Below are 12,862 nucleotides of genomic sequence, written 5' to 3' on the forward strand. Positions count from 1 at the left end.
TGTTAATTCTATTCTCCTTGCACTCAGCAAGGCATTGTTAACTGCCAAGTGTCCATCTCCCCTACCAAGACTAAAAGATTGGGAGGTGTAATTTTTGGCGACTTTACATTCAAATATTTTTTCAGGGAGCTTTTAGAAGCAGTTCATTAAACTACAAACCCCATAATGCACATAAAAGAACCATAAAGTTCCAGGGTATGAAGCCTTTGTGGCTTGGAGGAAGGCGAAGAGCCAACTACTTTCTATTTTCTGGATTTTCCCTCATTAACACACCCTCCCTCAACGTACTCCCCAAACAAATATGGTTACTCTTCTTCCCGTTGGAAGGCTAATTTCACATGTTTCCAAGTGAGCCTTCAGTTAGAAGGCGAAAAGGTATCGCAATTAGAAAACGGTGACGCGCACAACATTCATCACACAAAACCGTATGAACTGTGTGGGATAGAGACACTGCTGAAATATTCTTCCCTACTGTAGGTTTAACAGAAAAAAACGCTAATTAGCACGATTATGTCCAGTAGCCATTTTTAATCCCTTGAGAATCTGGGATAAAATCCCAGAATCCCAACGAGTCTCGTCTCCTCAGTCACCGGCCTCCCCTATAGATACTACCTAGGTCCAAGACACTCGCGTATTCGCGCACGGCGGTTGAACCCCCAGCTTCGCGGCGCCCAATAAGCCCCGCGCCAACACTGCCGGCGCTCCGCCCGCCCAGAGCTGCGTACAGGAGAGCATGTGATCTCCCAGCCGCTCAGGCCCGAGTGCGGTACCCCGCGGCTCCTCCGAGCATCGAGCCAGGAAGATGCCACGGCGCGCGCCACTCGAGCCCGTGCGGCCGCCTCCCACTCTCGCCCTTCCTGCGGCCCCACCGTCCTAGGTTCCCCGGCGGCCCCGGCCTAGGGAGAAAGGGCAGAAGGAGGGGCTCCTCGGGGAGCAGCGGGGAATTCCCCCTTCCACCGAACGTTCCCGATTGTTCACCGTCCTCACGTCAGCAGCAGGGGGTAATCCCCGACTCCAGCTGCTCCTGACGTCACCGCGCGGAGTCACCGCCCCCCGCGCACCCCTGCCTCCGGGGCCTACTCGAAGCCCCGCCCCCAGTCATAACCACGCCCTCTTCCCCTCCCGCAACCGCTCGACGTAGAGGGCGGAGCTTCTTTGGCCGGGGCGTGAACGGCGGCTTAGGCCAGAAGGTTCTCGGGTGAAGGCGCTCCTCCTGCTGCCCCGCCCAGTAGGTTCGTTCGCATCACTTCTTTCACACCCTATCTCCCTCCTCCTCCTCCTCGCCCCGCCTTTCCCCTCCCTTCTCCTCAGCCCATCTAGTTCCTTCCCCGCCTCGCCACCTTCCACGATCTCGCGAGACTTGGCCCAGAACATTGCGGATCGGGTCGGCGCCATTTTGGGACTGAGACTGGTTGTGGGGGAGGGAAAAGCGGCAAAAGGGGATTATTCAAAGTACCGAAAACCTCCTCCCGGGATCGAGCGCAGCGGCACCCCCAGGCCAGGGGCACCTCTGGTGTGGTAGAAGGTAATACCGTCCTCTGTGCTCCGCGCCAGGGTCTGGGGGAGGCGGGGAGGGGGTGCCCATGTCGGCGTTGAGGTTTGAGGGGTCGGGAGCGGCGTTGGCGGCGTGAGGTGTTAGGCTACCCCACGGCTGGGGGGTGGCGCGAGAGCAAGGAGCGAGAGGGAAGGACCGCTCCGGGAGGCCCCTCTAGATATTGACTCGGTCCGGTTAGAGCGGAGGTGGCAGTTGAGAGGAGGGGGTGGGTGGCTTAGCCTTGGCGTCTGGCGTTGTTGGGGGGGATTGTTTGGCTGAGGCTGAGAACAGGTCGGACGCCTTCCGCGCTCCGTCTTCTCACCGGCCTCTCGCACGCGCCCGCTTGCTTTTGCACCGCTGCCGCTTTCGGAGGGCTGAGGCCGAGTTGTGGCCTTCGGCTGTTTCTCAGCAGCGCGCCTGCTCTGCCCGCCTCTCCGGGTCCGTGGCACTAGCTGTGGACTGAGTCGAGCGCTATCCTGCCCCTTTGCGTCCTGTGGGGTCCGAGGGGACCTGGTTTGTTTGAGGGGAGAACCACTCTTAACGTGGTTTACGAGAAGGGCTCGGTACTTCCCGCCCCCTCAGTGTTGGGAGAAACCTGTTTTCTTAATTCAGGAAAATGGGAACCCTCACATCTCGCTGATGCCCTTTGAAGCCGGGTAAGTCTACCCCTTGGGCGAATTTGAGGAATTAATGTTTTTAACCCACTTCTCAGTCTTTCTACTCCGAGTGGGGAAAACGTACTGCTTCTTTTTAGGCATTCTCATTTGAGGGGAGCGTCTTTTTATATCCCTCATTCTCGAAGTTGCTTTTAGTAATGCTCGGCGGCAGCACACCTGTCTATTCGTTGTCCTTTGATATTAAAAAGAAGATTCAGAGGGTCTTTTATAAGGCTGTGTGCTCTTTTCATAGTTTGAGTTATATTTACTCAAAATATAAAAAGGTTTGCTTATATAATCCCTTTCCCAGTTGAAACCAGCATTTGCCCTCCATAATACCATCTCCCACCGACCCCCTTCTATATATCTTGAAGTATTTTTTTTACAGTATACTTTTTTGGGGTGCTTGTTGGGTATAGAAGTGCATTTCTCCCCAGAGGTTGACTGTTTTAGATGGGGATTAATTTTTGGCTCAAAATGAAAACTCAGTGTGTAATTAAATTTTTTTTATAACTTTTACAGGTGATTGAATTACTCAGATATGAAGATCATCTTCTAGGTTTTGTGTAAAAGGCCCCGGATATTTCAAGTGGCCATTTTGGAATTACAGTGTTTTTGGATAATTTTGCCCCAGAAGTTTATTAAAATTGGCAAGAATCATCTCTGAAGTGAATTGATAGTAGTGAACAATTCTACAAGCTACTTAAAAAGAGACCCAGACATTTCTTCAGTATTTTGGTTCAAACGGATTATATAACTGGTTAAAGTATTTCAGCTGGTGGTATTTTTGCCTCCCCCCCCAACCCCTCCCCTATTGTTGGTGTTCTTCAGCCAGAACTGTAAGATATGTTTGATTTGTGTACTGAGTAGTTTCGGCAGTTTCAAATTACTATTTAAATATTGCTGAAGTTTCGTGGCAGTTTATTTTTACCTTTATTAAAAGTTTTAGGAATTTTCGACCTCAACCCTTTTCATGTCACAATGGGCCAGCTTTTCTAAATGAAGACGTTGAACGAATACAGAATTTTTTTCCTTTTGTCTTTTATTTACGTGGAAGTTTAAGATGTTGTGGTTTCCCAGCCCCATGGTAGTATTGAGATAGCTATGTATCTCGGTTTATGCTGATGTTTAGGAATGCTCTTCAGATGTGAAATTTTCTTTTTGTTTTTGCTTTTTGGCTCATAAATTGGATATTTCAACTGGAGTGGATAAGTACAACAGTGACAAGTACATGGAATAATAAAGAAGACTTTAACATTTTAAATCCAAGGAACTTGGCTGATTCTGGAAATAGCCATATGAAAACTTTAAAACAGAAGTATGGGTAGCTGACTGAAGTAACTCTATGTCAAATAGTCATAGGTTGAGTATCTTCAAAGAACTTGGATATTATTTCAGAGGATACAAAATAAAAAAACAAACTGGAAAACATAAAGATTACAGAGAAAAATCCAACACCTTCTTGTGCAGTCCTGTTGGAATTTGTAAGTACTATCTGGTGAACAAATCAAATGTCCATTTGTAAATTGTAATGAGAGTCAAGTTTATCCTATGTTATTCTCGGAAGCCTTTCAGTTTCTTGCAGTAAGGTTGCTTGGCTTCAGTTTACTGGGCAGTCTGAAAAAAGCTAAGTAAATTGAAGTGGAGAAAGTTAAGATTTAAGAATTTCAGGTCAAACAGTCCAAATTTGAAGTTTTTATGCTTCTAAAGTAAAAAAACAAAATCCATATGGTCAATATGGCTTTATGGATCGATAGAAAGGTAGGAAAAAAACTCAAAATAGCCGGTTTACTTTCTAAATGTGAGTCTAGACTGCATTCTAAATGCAGTTTTAGTGTTCCAGTTTGGAGTTAGGTAGTTGTTTAAAATTATAGGGCTTGGTTTTTAATCTGATTTTTCATGAAGTAGATTGTTTTAAGGTATAACAGTTCCTTTTAATACATTATAGACATTTTTTGAGATATTTTGTATTTCATACTGTTTTTTGAGACCTGAGATCGAATAAGTCATATCATTACTAGGAACAGAAACTGAGAGGAACTGAGCAATTTACACTAAGAACCTTTAAAATAACTTAAAAAATGAGTATTTTTTTTCCCTTAGGTAGGCTATACTGCCTTAAGTTTATAAACAAAGCTTGTTTAAAAAAAAGTCGTGAATATTGCTGTAATAGAAATCTTTTGGCAAATGAGAGTATCATATTTTAATATTTGTATTTTTGAGAAGTTTTTTATAGTTAATAATTTGTTACTACATTTAGTTTTTCAGTTAATTATAGACATTCAGTAGAAGTGTTTAAACGTTAAAATTTATTTTTAAAGCAGTGAATATTAATAGATCAATGTAGCCAGAATTAAAATTTATTTCATTTAATTATCTTTTTGAGATAAAAATTGTAGTTTTTGAACACTTTGCCAAAATTGCCTAATAATTGGTCAATTGCTCATTTATTTTGAAACAACTTTTTTTGTTACACTGTTGAATCGTGTTAGCTCACTTAGAGCAGAAGTAGAAGAGTCCGAAGGAATGCAGGTATTTAGATATGCATAGATAGCATTTATTTTCTGGTATAAAATTGAGATTAGAGTTGAATAAATCGCTTATGATAGGTTGTATTTTCTGTCAGCTGTGTGTAGTACTTCTAATTGAGTTTCCACTTTGATTTATATAAAATTGTGGTGAGAACCTTCCTTCCCTCCCTCCCTTGCTTTGGAGAGCCTGTAGTTTCTGTATTCTTCAGCTTAATGGATTTTCAAGTTTCTTGTCTAAGAACATGTATTTTTAAATGAAATTAAGAAGTTGAACTGGAAATGAATGACCTTTATTCATAGAAAAGACCTACATAACATTTACTATTTGTGATTATTTTTCTTTGCATTTCTCCTTTTGATGTTACCCCAAGCAGTATTATCAAGATAAAGATTACTCCGGAGACCAGGGTTTTTAACAATTAGTTTTAATCCTCAAATAGACAAACATTTATGTACTTTGCTTACAGCAGTTGTTCGAGGAAACAGATTTCCGTAACTTGAATGTCTTAATAAATATTTTATTATTTTCTTGACATTGAAATACGTAGTACCAATAGGAATTGCTGGGTTCCTTCTTTTCCCCCATAAGTACCTCTGTCTCCCCTACTCCCATTTGTTTTCCCTCCTATGCTTGAACGATAGATCTAAAATAATAATTTTAATTACTAGCATTAATAGATGATAATTGTGTGTATGTTTTGCTGTGTACTTTGGGTTGTACATCTTAATTCTTAAAATAATCTTATGAGGAAAGTACTGTTATGGTTACAGTACTATGGGTGATAAATTGAAGTTTTTAGGGAGACTGAGACGGAGAAAGTTACTTGGTTAGGATCAAGGTTAGATTGTTTTGACCAAAACTCCAAATCTGACTCAAGAGCCCCATACTGTTGATGACTAGCCGTACTTAATACTGCCTTCATGTGGATTTTAAGTTCTCTATGAGCGTTATCACTGATATTTTTGTTCTTCTCATATACAGCTTCTCTTTGGTTAATATTGATTGCTAATGGAGCTTTGAGACAAGCTGAAAGAAGAAAAACTTATTTTTGCTATTTGTTAGAAGCTATTTGAATAATGGCTTTGGTTAGCTAAACATTAAAATGGGATTTCAGGTTATGGAGTGAGCAGACGAGAGAAGAAAAATTTAGAGTTACAGGAGAAGGGAATAAGGATGGGAACCTCTAATCTGAAAGTAAAATTACCGGTGAGGATAGAACCTAAACCCAGGTCAGATTTACTCAATCACCTTTTCCTGTATAAGTTTTGATAAAAATGTTTAGATAACATTTTAGATCCAGGTAAGGGTAGTGATGTAGAAAAAGTAATTTCTGGGAGTTAGAAAGGAGATTTTTGGTCTAGGATTTGGAATACCTAGAAGAGTCTGTGACCTTGTATATTCACTTAACCTCTTTTGGCCTTAGTTCCTTCATAAAACTGATGGAAATAATGTATATGAAAACCGTTTTGTTAATTTTGAAGTATAATATAGATGTGAAATTTTATTCTAATTGTAATATTTTAAGATTCTGTTTAATATATTTTACATGTCAAACCAGTGTTTATCATCATTTTGAAAATTATTTGTTTCTTTTGTTTCTGTTAATGGCATTAGCTGCATCCAGGTCATATCTTGCCTCCCCTTTCCAGTTTCATTTATTGTCCTAGCTTGATCCTTGACTAAGGAAGTAACCTACCAACTGATCTCTTTGCCGTTAGTTACATTCTCTTCTCTTAGTTTCTCCTGTAGCCAGAGAAATCTACTTAAATTATAGCTATTGGTTTTGTTATTTTAGCAGCCTTTGGGTTCATGTATTTGGAATATTTAGGGTAGAGCAGGTTGGAACGAGATGTATTTCCTAACCTCCCCATCCTTTAACATGTTATATGTCAGGGGCTTCTACCATGAGTTTTTTTGGCTACGTGAATGGGAGATGGTGGTTTGAGAATTCTCTGAAATTGATAATTTTGGGGGGTGCTGTGTATTTTTATAGACAGGCAAGTTCATTACTTTTTAACAGGAGCCTCACAAGAAACAAAATGTTAGAATTACTGATAGACCTTTTGTGGTTGTCTCAATTTTACCTGCTTGTTTTTTCCCTTTTTGTCAGCTTTCCCACCCAGTAGAATAGTTAGAGGCTTCTGCTCTGTATTTCTTCAAGTAATTGCTAGTTTCTGCATCTTTTTATTCAAGGTAACCCACCAAGTATCTTGTTCTTGAGTCATCTTTCTCTTCACAGCTTGGGGAGTGCAGTGTTTTTGGTCTTCATTTTCTATACCCTTTAATTCAGTTTTTAGGTTACATTTTTTAAAAACCATATTTAAGTTTTTCCACACTTAAAAATTTTTTAGCAAGAGTAAGAGTTTAGAAAATCCTTCTTAAATAGGTTGTTTCCTTTGAAACTCAGAACTTGTAGATACATTTTAAAAAATTCTTAAACTGAAAAATTGTCATCTTTGTCTTTACATATGTATACTAGTAAAAACAAGTTAGTTTGCCTTTCAGAGAACGTAAATACGCAGTTGAGTCTTGAATAACAGAGAGGTTATGGGCACTGACCCTTATTGAAGTGAAAAATCTGCACATAATTATAGTCAGCCCTCTGTATGTGAGGTTTCTCAATATCAGCAGTTCTGCATCCACAAATTCAATCAGCCGTGGATAGTGTAGCAGTGTAGTATTTACTGTTGAATAACAATCTATGATAAGTGAACCTGTGCAGTTCCAACCTGTGTTGTTCAAGGGTTAACTGTATAGTTTAATATAAGTTAAAATTTTAAAAAACAGTATTATCCCACATGGATTCTCTCTGGGTCAGGAATTTGGGAGCAGTTTAGCTGAGTGGTCCTGGGTCCCTCCATGTCTTTCATAAAATCTCAAGGGTTGTAGTCATTTGAAGACTTGACTGGGGCCAGATAAACTCCTTCCAAGGTGTACTCATTGGGCTGCCAGATTGATGGTAGCTGTTGTCTGGAGGACTCAGTTTCCTTACCGTATGTGGACTTCTCCATCTAGTTGCTTGAGTTTCTTTACAACATGGCAGCTGCATGTGCCAGAGGAAGTGATCTGAGAACAGATCTGAGAACAGATCTGAGAACAAATGCAGTGCCTTTTATGACCTATTCCCAGAAGTTACTTCTGCCACATTGTTTTCATTGGAAGCAAGTCATTAAGTCTAGCCCACAATCAAGGGGAGGGGATTTAGGCTCCACCTTTTGTCAAAAGAATTTGTGGTCAAAGTTAAAAACCATATTAAGAAGTAATCCTTTACAACCAATAGTTGTCAATATAATTACTTAAGTCTTCGGCCCACAAATAGGAGATTGAGTTGTTTAAAGTTGAGAGAAGAAAGTATATTCTTGAGGGAGGGTGTTATCTCAGTGGTAGAGTGCCCAGGAATGGGATTGCTGGATATGGTAACTCTAGTTTTTTGAGGAATCTCCAAACTTTTCCATAATGGCTGCACCAAATTACATTCCCATTAAGTGTGGGAGGGTTCACTTTTCTCCACCCCTTCTCCAGCATTTATTATTTGTGGACTTTTTAATGATGGCTGATGATAACTTCATTGTAGTTTTGATTTTTTTTCTTTCCACTTTTAAAGCAAATTATTTTTGTTGTTGAGTTGTAGTTCTTTATATATTTTGGAGATCATCTATCATAATGAGTAGATTTTAATAACTAATATATGTCAATGCTTACCATGTTCTGGACAGCATTCTAAACTTTTTAACTGTCTTAACTAATTTAATCCTTATACACAAGGATTAAATGTGTGTGGCAAGGTTCTATTATTGACCTCATTTTGTAGATGAGAAAATTAAGTCATAGAGATTTTAAATTGCTTGCTAAAGTTACACAGCCATTGAGTGGTATTTCTAACTTTATACTTCAGTAACCAGATCCTAGACTCCCGACTATTATGTCTTAAGAGTTTTAGGGTAACAGTATGAGGAAAGCCAAATTCTGTTTCAGGAACTTAGAAGATACTTATTTTATTCTTAGGCAGCAACTGAATTTTATTTTCCTTAAACAGATCACTACTGTATCACATTAATAAACTGTTCATGTGAGTTTGTTCTCATTCAGGAATATTTTCCTTTTGGATCACTTCATAGCTAATGTTTATATAGCATTTTAATTTAGAAAGTGTTTTCCCAATTATGTAAAATAAATGCTATTTCCATATAATGGTTTAAGAAACTCAGTCTGAAATTAAATAGTTTATCTAAACTTCTCAGTAAGGGATGGAACCATAATTTGAATTGTTAATCTGCATTCTTCTGTTACAGTTAACTTCCTTAGTGTTCTAAGTAGTAGGTCTTATTTTAAGAGCAATGCTGTCCGATAGATCTTTGTGAAATTATGGAAGCATTCTGTCTATACTGTTCAATATGGTAATCTCTAGCCACATGTCATTATGGAGCATTTGAAATGTGTCTAGTGCAGATGTGGATCTGAATTTTAAGTTTTACTTAATTTTAGTTCAAATTTGAATTACAGCAGATGGCTACTAGCTGCCATATTGGACTGCACAGCTCTAGAGCAGTGGTACAGAATCCAGTCAGATCGACATACTTTTTATAACAAGTACTTTTTAAAGTGCCTTATACTATTCTTGAAATAAAATATCATCTGATGCACCCTCTTTGGGTGATTTGTCCTTAAAAGAAACAGATGATCTAGTGTTCTTAAGTACTTCTGTCATTTAAGGAAGAAAAATGCCTCAGGCTGATTAATAATATAGTGATTAATTGGAGTACATTTTCTTTATTTTTATAGTATTTACTGCCAGTGTAGTTGAATGGGCAGTTATCCAACATTAAAGCTATTCTGTGGTGTAGTGACATGGTATTTTTAGAAATGACCAAAAGAAAAGCAATTACCATTTTACCTTTACCATAAACTGAAGATAAAAATAAACATTCAGTTTGGGTTAGTGGACTTGGTCCTTGATGTAGAGGAAAAAAATTATTGGATTAATTTATAAATCCTCAGACTGTAGAAAATAAATTCAGGGTCAAGATAATTTAGGAGAAGCACTACTAATCCTATGTTTTTACAATAAAAATATTTTAATAATTGGTCTTTGTAAATGAAAGAATGCCTGCTAAGTTTTTTTCTGGGGTATGAACATTTTTTTTTTTTCTGGAATACGTCTTTTAATTTGAACCATTCTGGAGGTGTATAGTTTGAATTTGCATTGTGGTTTTAATTTATATTTCCCTAATGATGTTGAGCATCTTTTTATGTGCTTTGGTGAAATGTCTATTCAAGTCTTTTGTCCATTAAAAATAAATGAGACTTATTTTAAGATTTTTTTTGATACAAGTCTATCAGATACATGTTTTGCAAATAATTTCTCCCAGTCTGTGGTTTGTCTTCGTTTTCTTAACGTGTTTTGAAGAACAGACGTTTAAGAATTTGTAGTAAAATTGGTTACTTTTTCATTCATGATTTATGTTTTTTTTTGTGTCATAGGAAATCTTTGCCTAACCCCAAGTCACAGGATTTCCCCCTGCTTTCTTGCTTTCTTCTAAAAGTTTTGTAGTTCAGCTCATATTTTTAGGTCTGCAATCCATTTTGAATGATTTTTTTGCATGTGGTGTGAGGAAATGGTTGAGGTTCATTTCTTTCTTTCTTGTTTAATATAGGTGTTCTGTTGTCCAGTTCCGTTTGTTGAAAAGACTTTGACTCTTTTCATCCAGCTGAATCATATTGAAATACCTCTGTTGAATATCAATTGAACTTATATGTGTGGGACTATTTGTGACCTTTTCCTTGATAAATTATGTATCATGTCAAATCTGTAGAACAGTAGCTGATAAACAGAAGTGGTAGCATTTGGCTTTTTCTTTTTACTTTATTTTAAAACCTGGTGGACATCTTTTCTTTCCTAAATTCTTTTATAGGAAATTTGGATTGAAAGGGGAGTATTGTTTTTATGGGTATGTGAAATAAGACCTGTTGCAAAATAATGCCATCTTTAATTTGTAGAACAATCTTCTTTTGAGTGGCTTGAAATGTTAGATATTACCTAATTTTTTACTTAAACATACTTGGAAAATAAATGGCATTTCTATACTGGAAAGGAGAAAGTAGTATTAATATGTTAAATGTAAAACATTGACTCTAGTGAATCTGAGATTTTTATTTCTTGAGTACTAATTTGTGCTAGAGAAGATGTTCATTGCCTCAGTAGATGTTTGAGTGCCTATAATGTGCCTGCACTTTCATTGGTGCTGAGCATTTAATAGCAAACAAGGCAAAAATGTAAAATTCCTGAGCTCTTGTAGTTTGCCAGCTCTGAAGTTCTGTGAATACAGAGTAAACAGTTTTTGAATTTGAGTCCTGGTTTCATCCCATCTAGGAAATAATAGCTATTTGATGTTGGCTAGGCCAACCTTTATAAGATTATTATTTCCTTCTCTAATAAAACTGCTACTACTTCACAAAGTTTTCATTAGAATCAAGTGAAATAATGAATGCCGAATGCTTTGAAATTGTAAATGGATAAACATTGCTAGTAATATTGTTATGGCTGGGTCACATAGATACTAGTGGTTGGGGACCATATGATCTACCAGAAGGGAGACTAGGATGGGAGAAATAGGTAAGTGTAAGTTGAAGGGACAAAACTGAGCAGAAACCAGCTGTATTTAGATTGCATTTTATGACATGTTTAAAATTGTTGAACCATGATGCATTAGTCTAACGTAATTTTTGTTTAACCTGTGATATGGTACCATAGTTTTAAATGGCATCTTTATGCAAATTATCTTAAATTTAAATCTCCAGACCTCTACCCCATTTTCTATTCTTGTAATTTGACTAACCTTGACTTCTCCATTTAGTTTACAAATTTAATATACCCCAAAGTGCACTTTTTTTTTTTGAGTTTCTTAGCCCCATACTACCTCCTTTCTTCCCTAGTTCAATAAATGGATACACTATCCACCTATTCGAGCTAAATTACTAAGGAATCACCTGTGATTTGTTCTTTTCCTCCCATCTAAGCAATTAGCAAATCTATTTGCTCTATTCTATTTCAAATCTCCCAAATACATCCATCCATTTCTATTCCATTGCTGCTGGGCTTATCCAAGCCACTAATCTTCTCTTACCTGAAATTACTAGTAACTTTGTTAATGTGCCATTCTTGGACTCCTATAGTTCATTATTCACAGAGCAGAGTGTCTTTCCATTAGACTTAATAACATGCAGCTTACAAGCATCCACATTGTCCTCTTCCTTTCTCTGCAACCTTGCTTACTGTCTTCCTAGACCTTTGGCCTTTCTCTTCCTTGAACACACCAGGCATTTTCCTTCCTGTTTTTGGACCTTTGTGTTTTTTTTTTTAAAACAAATATTTATTTATTTATTTATTTATTTGGGCCTTTATGTTTGTTCCATCTTCCTCTGTTTTTTTCCATGTTAGCTCAGTTTTTGCTCATGTGTTACATTCTGAGCGACTCTCTCTGTAACCATTCTATGTAAAGGGAGCAACCCCCTTACTGAATCCTTTGATTTCTCGTTACTCGATATTATCCTATGTATTTTATTCAAAGCAGTCTTTTAATTATCTTATTTACTCTCACTCATCTTTGTTGCATAAACTTCTAAGGCATTTACCTTGTCTCACTTGTTAATGCGCTCAGTGCAGTTACTTGCAGAGCAAAAGAATTGTTAACATCTTAGGTAATGTAGCCTTCCCCCAGAATTGAGTATATGCAGTTGATATTTTTATTATATAACTGCTGTTTAACTGCTTGGGGCCTAGGTGAAATTTGTTAGAGGATTCTTTACAGCCAGGTTTCTTTGTTTTCTGATCATAAAGAACCTGTTTTATTTTCCTAGACTTAAATAATTGTTACATGAGCTTCTAGTCTGTTTACTAGATTCAAGGCTGACTTTGGATTTGCTATAACCTTTCTGAAGGGACTGCCTGATAAAGACTTTTTTATTATGACCCTTGCCTTTTAAAAAACTTCCCCAGTTTTGAAGTGTTCAGTCAGAGGGATTAAAATCTAGTGAAATTGCCCTCTCATGTTTAAAAAGGTAAAACAGGCTTTGAATTTCAAGGAGTGTCTTTGAAATATGTGGGTGGCCAATTTAGGCTCCTCATTTTCAGAAATCAGAA

General features: G+C 37.9%; 1 protein-coding gene across 2 annotated transcripts in view; it reads left to right on the forward strand.

The window, feature by feature from the left end:
• Positions 1-1,304: 1,304 nt before the first annotated feature.
• GPBP1 (GC-rich promoter binding protein 1) overlaps positions 1,305-12,862 on the forward strand; it is a 58,271-nt gene continuing 46,713 nt past the window's right edge. For both annotated transcript variants that reach the window (XM_031445455.2, XM_010977754.3), the window contains exons 1-2: positions 1,305-1,525; positions 2,713-3,674. The gene's annotated coding sequence lies outside the window, so the exon portion shown is untranslated. The remainder of the gene's footprint in view (positions 1,526-2,712; positions 3,675-12,862) is intronic.

The sequence above is a fragment of the Camelus dromedarius genome, chromosome 3 (genome assembly GCF_036321535.1).
Source record: "Camelus dromedarius isolate mCamDro1 chromosome 3, mCamDro1.pat, whole genome shotgun sequence".
Classification (NCBI taxonomy): domain Eukaryota; kingdom Metazoa; phylum Chordata; class Mammalia; order Artiodactyla; family Camelidae; genus Camelus; species Camelus dromedarius.